The 15,640-nt window shown below is 35.0% G+C and overlaps 1 protein-coding gene and 2 long non-coding RNA genes across 3 annotated transcripts in view; 1 reads left to right on the top strand and 2 right to left on the bottom strand.

The window, feature by feature from the left end:
- The window catches only part of LOC127841251 (uncharacterized), a 30,660-nt gene extending 29,553 nt beyond the window's left edge, over positions 1-1,107 (bottom strand). Inside the window, exon 1 of the long non-coding RNA XR_008030824.1 lies at positions 1,037-1,107. This is a non-coding gene — a long non-coding RNA (uncharacterized LOC127841251). The remainder of the gene's footprint in view (positions 1-1,036) is intronic.
- The window catches only part of LOC127837623 (uncharacterized), a 163,711-nt gene that overhangs the window by 110,228 nt on the left and 37,843 nt on the right, over positions 1-15,640 (top strand). The window lies entirely within an intron of this gene.
- LOC127841224 (uncharacterized) lies at positions 2,261-5,641 on the bottom strand. Its single transcript, XR_008030780.1, has 3 exons — positions 5,556-5,641; positions 4,912-5,072; positions 2,261-4,263 (listed from the first exon to the last, which is right to left on the bottom strand). It is a non-coding gene; the product is annotated as an uncharacterized LOC127841224 (long non-coding RNA).

Genomic DNA, 15,640 nt, shown 5'->3' with positions numbered 1-15,640 from the left:
TAAGTTTGTCTAAAATTTGATCAGGTGATTTAGATTGTGGATGCACGTGACCAAGATTTAAACTTTGACTATTTATCGTTAAGACAAACATTCTGACAAAGTTTCATTAATATTGATTCCTGAATGAGTTTTTATTTGATTTGACCTGGTGACCTAGTTTTTGGAAGCACGTTACCCAGATTCGCACTCATTCTAGATATTGTCGAGATAAGTATTCTGAGAACGTTTAATACAGATCGATTAATAAATGTGGCCTCTACAGTAATAACAAAGTTTTTCTAAGATTCGACCTGTTGTTCTAGTTTTGGGACACATGCGACCCATATTCTAACCTCGGCCAAGATATTATTAACATAAACATTCTGAGCAAGTTTTATCAAGAGTGGAAAAATATTGGCTTGTATTGCGATAACAAGCTTAAAGTTGACGTCACAAGACGAAGGATTCACGACGGACACTAGGCACAGGGGGATCACAAGCGCTCACCAAAAGCACATTGTGCTAAGGTGAGCGAAACACTGATATAATGTCACAATAACTTATCAGCTATAAGTCGATACTTATCAAGTACAATCTAGTTGGACAGAATTTGACCATGATAAAAATATACGAATTGCATTAAAATGACATTTTTTGCATATCATGTACTTTTAATAGTCACAATTACAAAACTTGTAGCACTGTATGGTCATCCAAATGTCTCGTAACTCGAAGGGATGACAAAGCATACACAAGTCCGATGAAGTGTTCTTTTAGATTTTATTCTGCTAATTAACAAGTCCTCAAAATATTCCAATAAATAAGATACATTCAGTAACTTTCGAGAACGTAAAATATTGAAGTCCAATAATTACAATTACGGCGGGCCTGCCTCACGATTCACAAGATAATTTAAACAAGCAAATTTGTTGAATTGATATCCCCCGCCAATATGCTTCTGGACACAAAAGTGTTATATTTGACACTCAAAAACAAATTTTCTTAAAATAAAATTCATTTTAATTATTAAATACTCACCTGCTATCCCTAGCTATACCTTTTCTAGGTGGGTTAGCTTCTCCAGAAATCTTCAAGTGCCGGAATTCGGCCACCTCTCCTACTGAAAACAGATTCAGGTTAAACATAGTACAATGTAACCTAACCGGAAATAAAGAACCGTAACTCATCTTACTTTTCAGGTTACAATATACTTAATACTCGTTTCATGTAGGGCTGTACTCTCTAAAAAAATATCATAGTTGACACGAAGGCATGTTTTACATCTTAAACTATTGTTCGGGTTTTATCTTTCGGAGATAATGGTAGGGCATGAATAGGTGTTCACGACCGAATCCCTGAAATATGATAAACTTGGAGACTTTAGTAAAGCCTTGCCAATCTGAACGCATCGGACAGTGGGCTACACCACACCAGACGATCGCCGATATGGCGGAATTGTCCGAGGTGTCCCGATTGAAGCCTTGCACTGAAAAAGGTTACATTCCACTAAGAAACGGCCGAAAAAAAAGTTGCAAAAACAGTCGATTTTGATTAGCGTCAAGTTCTTTTTTGGTTTGAACATGACATATCTTTTTTATTGCATAAATCGATTCCGCTTAGAATGGTCTTTAAGAAAAGGTAAGGTTATGGGGGTCTCTATGTGCAAAATGTTGCATTTATTTTCGCTCAAAGTTATCGCTTTTACATTGAATTATATAGGGAAACTATTTAGTATATTGTGAAATTCATACAATTATGAAAATATAAAACGATGAGCGGGGTTGGGAGGTGGGACTAACCGACAGCAGGTAAGTATTTAATAATTAAAATGAATTTTATTTTAAGAAAATTTGTTTTAATGTCATAAATACATTCCCAGCAAACATTTTAAATCGGTCCGATGTCGGCCCGATATTTATTTCAATATCGGCCCGACATCGGTAATTACATCGGCCCGACAACGGGAGTGCAACACGGCGCAATGTTGGCCCGACATCGGTATGTATATCGGCCCGACATCGGTAATTACATCGGCCCGAGATCGGGAGTGCAACACGGCTCGATGTTGGCCCGACATTGGTATGTATATCGGCCCGAGATCGGGAGTGCAACACGGCTCGATGTTGGCCCGACATTGGTATGTATATCGGCGATACCTTCTTGAGCCAGCATGGTGCCGACATACTTTTAACCATTCCTCAGTCCCTGTCTAGCCTCAATTGTTTTTAATTGTTGTTGGTAGTGTTAAGGGCCTAAAACAGTTTCTTAAATAAATGAAAGAACATTTTCTTTAGACAACATTTTATTTTTACATTCTTTTCAACCAAACTGGAATACAGTATTTGCTAATTATACTACTGTCTTGAAACTGAAAATATTAAACTGATTTATTACTAATTCCAACATTTTTATTCTAATGGGGTAAAATTAATTAATATATACATTGACTAACAACAAATGTAAAAGAAATTATTTAAACAGACTCTATAATTCTACAGGTACAGAAACTGAAAAAGTAACACATTGAAACAAAATGTTAAATGACCAAATGACTTGAGTTTTGTATTTTGGTAATAGAATATTCAGCAAATGAAAATAAAATAAGAGAATTATGAAGAAAACCAACGTATCCAACATGCATATTGTATACATGGAAAATAACCAAACATGCATGTATAAATGGTTCATATCACCCATATTATCAAAACTGGTCTATATACCCTGGCAATTAATAAAATAACCCTTTCTTTAAAATGGATAGCGTATGATACCCATAAAATAGTAACAATTAAGACTAGTTAGCAAAATACAACATAGTAGTCATAAGATACACACAAAATAAGAACAAATAAGACTAGTCAGCAAAATACAACAAAGTAGTCATACCTTACACAAAAAATAGTAACAAGTAAGACTAGTCAGCAAAGTACAACATAGTAGTCATACGATACACAAAACATAGTAACAAATAAGACTAGTCAGCAAAATACAACATAGTAGTCATACGATACACAATAAATAGTAACAAGTAAGACTAGTCAGCAAAATACAACAATGTAGTCATATGATACACAAAAAATAGTAACAAGACTAGTCAGCAAAATACAACATAGCAGTCATACGATACACAAAAATTGTAACAAGTAAATTCAGGAAATTGCTATCCAGCAAAAAAAACAAAACATAGTAATGGCACAAAATGTAAATGTACAAGTGACTAGAAATCTCACTTTAAGGTAATGGGCCATGTTGTCAATGGCAGAACACATGTTTTCCCCCTAAATCAAGTCAAGCAATTCCTCATTGTTGAATAGTCTTAAATGGTAAATACTAGCTGTGAAATGTGGAATAAGACTTGTAGTTAATCAGTTGTACTTTTTCTGAACTGCAGGTAAATATATATATTGACACAACATTTCCCAATTTCATGGAATGGGATCACATCCCCAAAATACTGAAAAAAAAGCCATTAAGTCAGACCATTCCTTTAAAGAGAACTAATAATGATATGCAGTATAAAGCAGCCAGTATTTGTTAATGAATACATTGCAGTAGGACAGAGCAATATATTGCTGAATGATATATAATTGAGTAGTTTACTGGGACTTATTTACATATAAATACCTTAAACTAACATATATTAAAATTATTTGTTGTTTTCACCAGGAAATGATCACTTGAAAATAAAAATAATTGAGTTCTGTCACTTATCAAATTCAAAATGAATTGAGGGAATTGATTTTTATAATTGAGTATTTTCAGAAATAAACACCTTGTATGTCCCCTGAACTTAGACATAAATTATGGGCATTTCTAGAAAGTTTTGAATAAAAAATATTACAAGAAAATTGTCTTCAATATTAATACAAACTACATGAAACTTGTTTTCTTCAAAAATGACAAATGAAAACAATTAGAACAAGAATATATTGAAAAGTTACGTTTACCTAAGTAACACACAGAGTTACAGCTATTTAGGTAATAAAGGCAAAAAAAAAACAAAAAAAATATACACTGCTTCCATCAGTATACATATTAAAAGAAAAGTTGTGTAAAATCATTAATTTCAAGTTCAAAGAGACCTTTACATCATAACAAATTGCAGCAGGAGACTAAATTAAAAGTTAAAACACACACGAGTTAAAATTCATTGGGACTGTTCATCACTTATTTTGGCTGTCCTCTTTTTTCTTCCACCGTCACGGTCAGAGGCTGTTCTAAACCATTCCCTGCACTCATGTTCAACTTCTGCAGCTGTGCATTTCAAGGACCGCATGACAGCTTCTGAAAATGGTAATGACATGTAGGCTCATATTATTCTATATCCATTATATGTTCAAACAGTGTTGCAAGAATTAACGATACTGGGCAGTTTATAAACCAATATTATTTCTTAACCCTTTTTAAATTACAATATGAAGACTACTTTTGAAAAAGGAAAACAGCCGGATGTAATTCTGTATGTATATATATATTCACACATATGGCCAGTTACGGGGTCTCTGATTAAGAAATAGGTCATGGGGTTCCCACTTTAAATACATGTATCTCCATACCCTTTTTTACCCGATATTAACACGAATTAAGGTGTATAGGGGTACCTTATATAGTATTATATATAAATACGTCATTTATTTTACGTCTCATACAAGGAAATATATAGCGACATTAATTGCTAGGTTCATGAAATTTCAATTTCAGACGTGATTGTGGTTTTCGATATAAGACCTTATTGCGACATTTGATTGCATTACCTCCCCTACACCCCCCTCATAGTAATTAAAGGTGCCTAGAACGCGTGGTTGTATACAGACCCGTTTTTTTATATTGACCCCTTAGGTATAGTCTGAAAACTACCAAGACCGCGTAACTGGCACTATGAATTAGTTCTAACTGTGACCTTATCTTTTTACACATACTATGACAACTTACTCTGCACAGCATCAGCCAATAGAAAGTTTTCCAAATACTGCCTTTTTCTTCCTCCCATGCCAGCTGTACTGGTTGGCCACCTCATTTGACATGCAATGCTTCAGAATGCGCCGGCACACATCAGCGCGGTTTCGGCCACCCAATACAGACAAATGGCTCACCTGAAAAGAAACACAAAGCATCTGTACACAGTTCTCAGTTCATTAATTTATGTTGTATACTAAAAGAACAATAAGTAATTACCTAAGAAATAGCTGCCAAATGGCCTGTTGCATTGGGTGTACTGGAACATGATTCCCTTAGCATTGTAAACATGATTTAAGTGAAACATTTTTTTTTACCTGTCTGTACGAGTGCCAGTATGTTTTATCCCTTGATTTTGACATTGCTAATATAATACACGGAGTGTTCTCAGTTTCACCAAAATTTATTAGAAAGAATTTTATGAAACAACTTATAGCTGACTAGCTATTCATTCATGAAATTAAACAAACATTGAACAGTCGCGAAAACATGTGACATTTGATGACAGATAGCAATTTCAGAAAAAAAGCACTCTAAAAATGGTCTGATCTTGTGAATAAAGAAATAAAATTGTTTCCGAACAAAAATAAATAAAAAAGTCCAGGACAGAATAGTTCTACCTTGATAATTTCGAAATTGAGTCAATGCAGCTTTGTCGCGCGCCTATTTGTATGATCATACAGGACTGAATATATTTTAAAGTCAAATATTTCAAACGCATATTTACATAAAAAGTAATATGACAAATATATTTATTAAATGAAAGGTATTTTATAACATTATGTGATATAAATTTAGTTGACATACTTTATTTTGTTTACTTCATAAGCCTGGGCAGATTCACTGCACAAGAGCCAAGGGAAGCAACCTGTGTATTTCCTTTTAACAACGGTTACTCTTCCTGGACATGATAATATTGATTTTATATCAAGTATCTTACACGGTTTTTAAAAGAGACATAATAATTAAATTTAATAACAAGAAATTAAAAAGAAAATAATCAAAGTTACCTTTTCTCTTGAGTGTTAATTATGATATCGGGCCTATGTTGGGCCGATATCATACTTTGAACTGTTGAGTTATAAGTATTTTTATAACAACGGGCCGACATCGGGCCGACATTGTCCTATAAATATAAATTGTATAATATGCGACCTATCTTTCACGGTTTTTAAAAGAGACATAGACAATTAAATTTAACGCAACAAGAAATTAAAAAGAAAATAATCAAAGTTACCTTTTCTCTTGAGTGTTAATTATGATATCGGGCCTATGTTGGGCCGATATCATACTTTGAACTGTGGAGTTATAAGTATTTTTTATAACAACGGGCCGACATCGGGCCGACATTGTCCTATAAATATAAATTGAATAATATGCGACCTAATTAAACGTTATTAAACAAGATGGATTCACTAAAATTGAAAATTGCAAAAAGTTCTCATCTCTTAACAAAATATTTTTTGTTTAACATAAATGTCGGTCCGATGTCGGCCCAACATCGGCAAATCTCTGCCGATATTCCATCATTTAGCCGATATCGGGCCGATATGGGCATGTTTGCTGGGTTCCTGCTATCCCTAGCTGATTTTGTAGCTGTGGCGGGAGGTTCTCGTTATATTTTCCCATCACAGCAAAAACCCATAATCAGGTTTTTCAGCCAGATATATCGTGGCATCGGGTAATTTCGACGTAGGGGTATTTTCGACGATTGCGCATTTTCCGGTGTAAACATGCGTACCGCGCATGCTCGACGGAAGTCACGTGTTGTTTACATTGACTATAGACCAGTTGAATTGTATTGTTTACATTCGGGATTTTCCGCACATGCGCACTGGCTGGTTGGCAAAAAACACAGGTTACAATAACGTAAAATATGTATTCATGTCTTTTGTTTAGTCAATAAAACGATACAAAAATCCGAAATAAACATTAAAACTGTTAAATAATAGTGCAAAAATATAATATTTAGTACCAATAAATGTATTTTCATCAATACAATTTCCTCTGTATAAAAAATACGAATTAGTTATTAACATCAGAGTAAACGTGGTCGGAAGACTAAAAACTGGCAATCCAACAAAACAAAACAATAAATATTCTTTCCTGTTCTTTGTGATAATAAGATTTTGGTAAATTATATTTCAAAGATAATAGCACATACATTTATTTGATTATAATTATAAGTGGTGTAGATATTATTATTGTTCATAAGCGAGCGAAAATGTAAGAGGGGCATTTAATCAATTATAAAACGAAGCCCTAAGAGCGGAATATATTATAATTTATAAACATTGTAGTAGTTTTATTTTCCATTAAATGAATTATCGTTTCGTTTCCATCGAATGATTATATCATAAAGTTTAGCATACATATGAAAAACAAGAACTGCATATTAAGCAAATTGAACTGTCTGCGTGCACTCTCTTTACTGGTGATAAGGAGTGATAACAATTTAGCATTATATGATAAATAAATCTATATATTAATTTATTTTACGCATTTTTTTACCCTTTTGTTGTTTGCTTGTTTTCATGATGTCATTTCGTACACTACAGAAACGTACAATCTTAACACGTAATAGCCGAGTTTACATTTGCCGGTACTCGTTAAATACGTTAATTGTGTAGCAGTGAAATTGCACAATATTTTTAATTTATAGTTATTAACACTCTGATATTATGATTAAACAGGCTAATATATACATACACTAGTTCCTGTTAATCCATTTCGGACAAATATCTTCATTTTTTATAATATGTTAAAATATTTTATTAAAGCAACTGTTTCGTATTTTGGCTTTACAATTTTGCTTAGATGATCGCTCAATATGCCAAGAGATGACATGGAGGTATCATAAGTTGTGTTTAATGACCAGACACGTGTATGCCACATGTGGTTTATGCAGGGACTCAAGAATAGGTCCCTGGATTTATGACACCATGTGTTTTTTGTAATTGTTTGGACAGTATCCGATCATAACGAGATAATCGCTTTGATGAACAAAGGTGCAATAAAACACCGGGTTTAAAACGCTGAAACAAAGAGTGTCAAAATTGGTGTGAATAATTAAATAAAAACAATTACATTTATCAAGAGAATTTATTGAATGTATAACAAGGCAAGTTTTTACAGGCATATATGTTCAAATCAGTTACTATATGTTGCGTACATAAAGTCTATCTATTTGCTGTTTGTTTACATTCTTATTTGTTTTTGTTCATTAAATTTGATTTATTTTAAAAGAATTTCAACATCAGATAATTTTTTATCTAAAAAATGGTCGCGAAGATGTGCCAAGTAGAGATTTTTATGGTAACCACATACCGCGCTCGTATATTGTGTTCCACTCCCGAAGTTCGTTTATAGTAAAAACAAATAATAACAACAATATAATCGTTCCAAAAATGCATTTCCTTGCACGCTTATGTTTTATTCAGACATAGTTAGTAAAATTATGTTTGATATAGTGCATGATTATCAATAAAAACGATGATTATTTCAACCTTCTCTATATGCGCTTATATGAATTTCACCTCTTTTTGCCAACAAGTGGGCGGAGTCTAATATTTGCAGGTGCGCGTGACGTCACTCGTCAACTGGCCTATACATAGCTCCATCAACGATGACCTAATTTACCATTTCATGGCTATACGGACGGTAAATTAACATACTTTTGTTCAAATATGGCGCTTTTCATGCCTTTCAGCTAATCCCTAAATATCACCATTCATGAATAAAGTTTTACTTTATTTAACAACAACTTAAATTTTTGACAGTTCGTCTGCTTCACTCGTCATACATACCATAGTATTCACGTGATATTCATTTGAACCTGTAGTATACTGTTTAACATAAAAAAACGTGTAATAAGTTATGCGGGTCTTTACGTCGTTTTTATTGTTAATTAAGATATTTAATCAATAAAGAAACTGTATTTGGCACTTAAATAAACAGTTACATATATATATTGTAGCATAAGGGTCCTTCTAGAGGCCCTTACAGGAGGTATGACCCTGGGGATTTGACAGAAGCATACCAGGCTGTGTTAGAGGATGGGATTTCAGTGGAAAAAGCTGCAAAGATGTTCGCGGTGCCCATAACCACTTTAAAAGATCGGGTCATGGGCAGGGTTGACATAGACGTCTTAAGATCTGGGCCGCACACTTTGTTCACTCTAGATCAAGAGGCATTTTTAGCTAGCCATTTGCAAACAATGGCTGAAGTAGGCTACGGCTACTCACGCCAGGAAACACTCAATTTGGCATCTGACTACGCTGTACACCTAGGAATAAAACAGAAAGCTCAAACCTTAGGATTTGACTGTTTTTTTGGCTTCATGTCCAGATGGCCAAATTTGAAGTTGAACAAGCCTAAAAGTCTTGAACTATCACGTGCCATGTCTGCTAATCCAATTTCGATCAACAATTACTTTTATGAACCGACAAACATAATGACTAAATATGACTTAACAATCAAACCTGAATGTATTTTCAGAGAAAGGACTGAATGTTGAACATTATCCACCAAAAATTGTTTCTGGAAAATTATGCAAAACCCAGGCAGTTACATCTGGAAAGTCAAAAAATGTTACTTTGATTGGATGTGTTAGTGGTGTCGGACATCAAATACCACCTTATTTTGTGTTTCCAGGTAAGCGTATGTTGGACTCCCTTTTAGCAGGAGCTACCCCTGGAGCAGCAGGCACAGTCACAGAAAACTGATGGTCAAATAATGTCATATTTGACCATTACATTAAAAATCATTTGTTGAAGTATTTGCCAGATAGATACAGTGGTTATGTTCTGATATTATATGATGGTCACAAGAGTCACGTACCTTTGCCATTGATTGAATGAGCAAAAAAAGAACACATAAGTCTGTGTGTTTTGCCCCCTCACTGTAGTCATCTGTTACAGCCCTTAGATGTCAGTTGCTATGGGCGCCTAGATCAAGCCTGGAATTCTGCCTGCCATTGACACATAAGAGGAAGGGGTGGTAATGCCATCACGCGGTATGAAGCGTTTGCGCGTGCTTGCAGAGCGTACACAAGTACCCTGACTGCCTCAAATATTCAGGCAGCTTTGAGAAAGTCGGGTGTATTTCCCTTAAATCCAAATGTGATAAGCCCCTTGGATCTGGCTCCATCAACAGCTTTCAAAAATAACAACTCGACTCAATCTGTTCCTGAAAAATCAGATGAATCATTTTTTCAAACAAAAGGTGGTCAAATTTTAAAACATGTTCAACAGAAAAAGCCAAGGAATACTCTTAGTAAAGTTGTGGGAGCTATAACAAAATCGCCAGTTGTTGGCGCAATAAAGCTTCACTTGAAGTCATAGAGCAAACAGTGTACAGATGTCACAGATGTCTCTTTCGCTGTACCCGGTACCTCCGGCCTTCAGGTGAAACGAAAGCAGCCCCCAGTTGAAGAGGTGGTCAGCTCTGATTCAGTTGACAGTGACATTGCAGAGTCTGAATAGTGCATTATGTGCAAGCTCTTCTATTCCCCTTGCACTGACACAAAGCTTTCATTCATTAACATTGTCAAGTGGGGATGTTGTGATTTGTGTCAAAGATGGGTACCTTTGACATTTTGTACGCAAATCAAAGTACTAAGGCGGGGTGACTCTTTCCTTTGCCCTAAGTGTACTGCTGAAGATTAATAAAATAGACAGCTGACATAAATAAAACTGTAAATAAGTTCTTAAAGCTGTTAATTACTGTTCATACTAGTTAAATACAGTTTAAATATGTTCATTATTTAATTGGACCATACCCCTTATCTTTGTTGAAGAGTATGAAACTATTTACTATAATTGCAACACGACCGTCAAAAATACCCCACCCGATACGCAGAACACAACCGGTGAGTATCGGACATTTTTCTCTATTGTAAACACGAAGACAACTCTTCTGATTAAGGTTTTTATAAAAATCTATTTAAAACAAATTTGTTTATCAAAATATCCATGACTTTCATATTTATTTGCATCATTTATATTGCCATTTGTTAAAAAATCGTTACATCGTCGAAAATACCCCACACCAGGATAGTAGAAATGTGTCCGCATACAATCTTCGTTAGTACAGTATTGTACTTAGTTTCTGAATAGGACTAGTACATTTACGCCATGGAAGAAACTACCGTTTGAGCAACCACAAGAGGACCCAACATATATAAATTGTCCTTTTGACACTCAAGAGAACGAAGATAGAATGAGGAAAAGGTGGTCGGATTCCTCCAAAAAGTAGCTTGAAGCACTCCAGAAAGTGGAACATTATTAATATACGCCCACGAAGCCGAAAGAGCTCTTAATTCACGCGGTCTGATCTTAAAAAGGGATAAATCCCTAGATGAGAGAGATGAATACACCTTCTTAATAGTCGAGGCCTTTTGGCGTGCATCATCCTCTTATCCATATATATACTCATACCAAGTTTCAATGAAATCCGCCAAAGCACTTCAAAGATATGGCTCCGGACGCAAAAAAGCATTTTTCCAAGATACAAAGGGCCATAACTCTGTTATTAACTGATGGTGTACAATGCAATAAGGCGTGCATCATCCTCTTATCCACATATATACTCATACCAAGTTTCATTGAAATCCGTCAAAGCACTTCCAAGATATGGCTCTGGACACAAAAGTGACACTCAAAAAAGCATTTTTCAAGATACAAAGGGCCATAACTCCTTTATTATCCAATGGTGTACAATGCCATTTGGCGTGCATCATCCTCTATCCAAGCACTTCCAAGATATGGCTTCGGACACAAAAAAAACATTTTTCCAAGATACAAAAGGCCTTAACTCTGTTATTAACATATGGTGTACAATGCCATTAGGCGTGCATCATCCTCTTGTCCATATATATACTCATACCAAGTTTCATTGAAATCGGCCAAAGCACTTCCAAGATATGGCTTCGGACACAAAAGTGCCGGACGGACGGACGGAAAGACGAAGGAAAGACGGACGATCGGACAACGCCAAAACAATATCCCTCCGCCCATGGCGGGGGATAAAAATGAGCTGAACTGAAGCACATGAAAACAATTACATGGCCCTTTTTATAGTTATAACCACAAATCTACGTTGCTACTGAATATAATACTTTGCGACCCACTACAGATGTATAATACCCTGTTATAAATATTATTATATTATTACATAAAAACGGTCATTTTCGTGTTCGAACTTATGTCGATTTCCCAATCAATTATATATAATTATTTGAAGACTGTTGTCATCGTAATTATTATTATGTATAAATGAATAAATGTTTGGTGACTTTAACAGGTGATTTTAACATTTCACCTCATTTGTGCAAAAAGGTGCCATGTGACATTGAAATTAGAAGGCACGTGGTACCTTTTTGCACTAATGGAGCGATTTTATCAATAAATTTAATTCTGTTATTTAATACAAGTCGAAACTCAACTATGAAAGGCTTATTTATGCAACCTTAACGGCTTTGTTGAATGAAGTCTAATATTGTTACATTTTCCCTTGATAGACATCTGTTCACAGGGCTTTCCTTAGACCTCAAATCTCAAGAGTCAATGACTCTTAGGACCAAATTTTCAAGAGTCAAAATCAAATTTGTATGAGTCATAATTTTAACGCAGGAGAGTCAACAATCTTTTGTACTTTAAGCAAATTACTGAGATATAATATATAAAAAGCAACAAATTTACAAATATCTAAACATTTATTTCTTATATTCCAGTCAATAAAAGAGATAATGTTAAACATACATTGTGACCAACATTGTGAGCATAGTGAAATCAATACGAAAAAAACACTCGCACTTGTAGTGACATAATATATATCAGGGGTGTCAATTGTCCCAAAATCGACATACGGAAAATTAAGCAGAGATTCAGAGACCGTAGGATAAAGGGAATAGAGGACAGAGCCCCTCGAGCTCTTGCTTATTGTTATTCTTTATTTTCTTTCTAAGTGCAATTTTTTGTGAGAACAATGCGAAATTTTATCAATCAGACCATCCGTAACACCGCATGTGTATTCGTCATTCTATAAAAATGTTATCAAGATCGTTGGAAATAAATTAAAATCGACGAACCATACCGTATCCGAAAACGACTGTCCGAAAACAGGTAGAGATACGTCGTTTGCCAATAAAATAAAATGTGTTTTGTTTGTCTGCAGAAAATGAAAGCCAGTTATAACTAATAAGTAACCTAGCAAATACGCAATTAATATATAATTCGGTTGACATATTGTTTTAAGTATGATATTGCAGTGCTTTACTTTGCGTATAGATAATTTAAAAATGGCGGACATTAGCAACCTGCGTAGAATGGTACGGTTTTCAGAAAGTAGCGAAGATGTTTCGTCAGTTACTGCTCATGTCAGTGCCAGCCGATTACCATCAAAATACCTCTTTAAACTAACTAATCGGATTTACATTTAGAGTTCACTTTAGCATACGTTTACTTTCGTATCCGATACTGTCATACTTATCTTAAATTCCTATGATAGAAATTTACCTATTATGCTACACATACCGTGTACCGGTATCTATCGATAAAATTGCGAACATATTTATATTTTTGTACATTTCCATGTTAAAAAGTGAATCAGACACTTAGTTTGATGTCTTATCAACAAATGTGACAATCAAATAAAAATATTGTAAAATTTATTTTGATTTTTCGAATTCGGCCGTCTGGGGTATAGGGCCTTTAAGAATGGTGGTGTGACCCGAAGCATGAACACTAGACGCACATTGAAATATATAATGGAAACCCTAAAGCTTTGCCTGCAGTTAGCTGTATGTTCTACTTTATTTACAGAAACAACATGAAGAACGTACGTCTATCACTGCTCTACTGTTATCTCCTTTTCACACGAGTACAAGTTGGCACTTTCGACCCGAGGGAGTTCAAATCATTTGTAGAAACATCAGATTTGAAGGAATTGTGTCCGTATTCAGTATTGTGTGGGCAAAATCCTTCAGCTCAATTTCAGAATACAGATGATTACAAATTGCGCAGATCTTGCTGAATGTCCTTTTCTCGTGGTACTGACTGGGGTTTGCGAGGCGACTGTTGCTCTAACGAGCGTGACGAATATTAAACAGGAGAATATGATAACATGATTTGTCGGCACTTATTTGACACATACTATTTTGCCCTAACAGAAAGCGTAAGACATGTTTAAGATATTTCACAGCATTTTAGAATAGTAATTAAATGTGACAGTTTAGGCGAAATAGAGCAAAATGTTAACGGTAATTGTGAGCAAAGTTCACCAGATATAAAAAGACCATTCAAACCAGTGTTTTCATATCTGACGAGGGAGATCTAAAACGAAATGTTTTATTTATTTTCCGACATTTTTTCAAATGGCTTCACTACATTTTAATTGTTAATCTTTAGAATGTTTGTACATTTTAAAATTTAATTCATAATTAGAAATATCACACCAGATTCAATTAGTTAGTTTAAACCTATTTATTTTAGCTCGATTGCATCGAAAGCCTAGGGCTTATATAAACGCTCTCGAGTCCGTTTCCTGGGCCTAGAACCAGTACTTGGTGTCTTTGGGGGGATCTAAAGAACGCTCCCACGGTGGGAATCGAACCCGTGACCTCCCGGTCGCTAGGCGGACACCAAATCCATTACACCACGGCGACCTGCAAAATTCAATTAGTTACACTATAGCCACGTTCAATAACATGATAAATCGTTCTAAATACGTATGGTACACCAAAAAAACAGGTATACAAAATAATAAAAAAGATATGAAATAAGAAATTTATTGGTTTTTTTTCAGTCCCCTACCGCTGAAAACGGCGGGGACTTATGGTTTGCGCTCTATCAGTCTGTCAGTCCGTCACATTCTCTGGATCCTGCGATAACTTACAAAGTACTTAATAATTTTTCATGAAACTTTAACATGGCTAGATGGCAACATGGAGATCATGGATGTCATTTCATTTTGTTCATAGGTCATAAATTAGTGTTAAGCATAGAAATTATTTATTTATTATTACGCTTCTTTTTCATTTGTTTATCTTTAAATACGACGTTTGCCATCGGCCGCTATATTGTTGGCAGACGACAATATAAACTGTGTATTTCAAGTGTCCAGTGTCCTCGAATGAATGACCCAATATTATGTGTGAGCGAACTCAATGTTGATTGGCCAGCTACCACGTGCGCTTCAATAACAATAAGGTCAAGCGATGGCTCATGTTCTGGTGCAGACCGGTTTTCGTTTATTGTTCAATTGCGAACACTTTCATTGAAACAAAGAGAACACTTTAGAAAACCAGTCTGTATTTAAATGGCGGATGTTTTCAATGCAATTTTACGAGATTTTAGCATTTTCGCAAATCAGATTTTTCTTGAGCCAAATTCTCAATATTTTCGCAAATGGCTCAAAGGGCGAACGACAGCGCGAGCCCTGGTGTTGCTAAGGCAACACATAATCTAGAATTATTGCAAAATTGTCATATTTTCTGGATTCTGCGATAACCTTAAAAAGTACTCAATATTTTTAAAAGAAACCAGAGACATGCATAGATGGCAATGTGGAGATCATGCACGTTATTTTCTTAAGTTCCTGTGCCATAAATTATGGTTGCTATGGCAAACAATCAGTAAAATTATTGCAAAATTTGTAATTTTCTGAATCCTGTGATAACTTTTAACTGCCCAATATTTTTTTCATG

This window comes from Dreissena polymorpha, chromosome 1 (assembly GCF_020536995.1).
Source record: "Dreissena polymorpha isolate Duluth1 chromosome 1, UMN_Dpol_1.0, whole genome shotgun sequence".
Taxonomy (NCBI): Eukaryota; Metazoa; Mollusca; class Bivalvia; order Myida; family Dreissenidae; genus Dreissena; species Dreissena polymorpha.
Note: the sequence above shows the minus strand (reverse complement) of the source record. Positions and strands in the feature narration are given on the sequence as shown.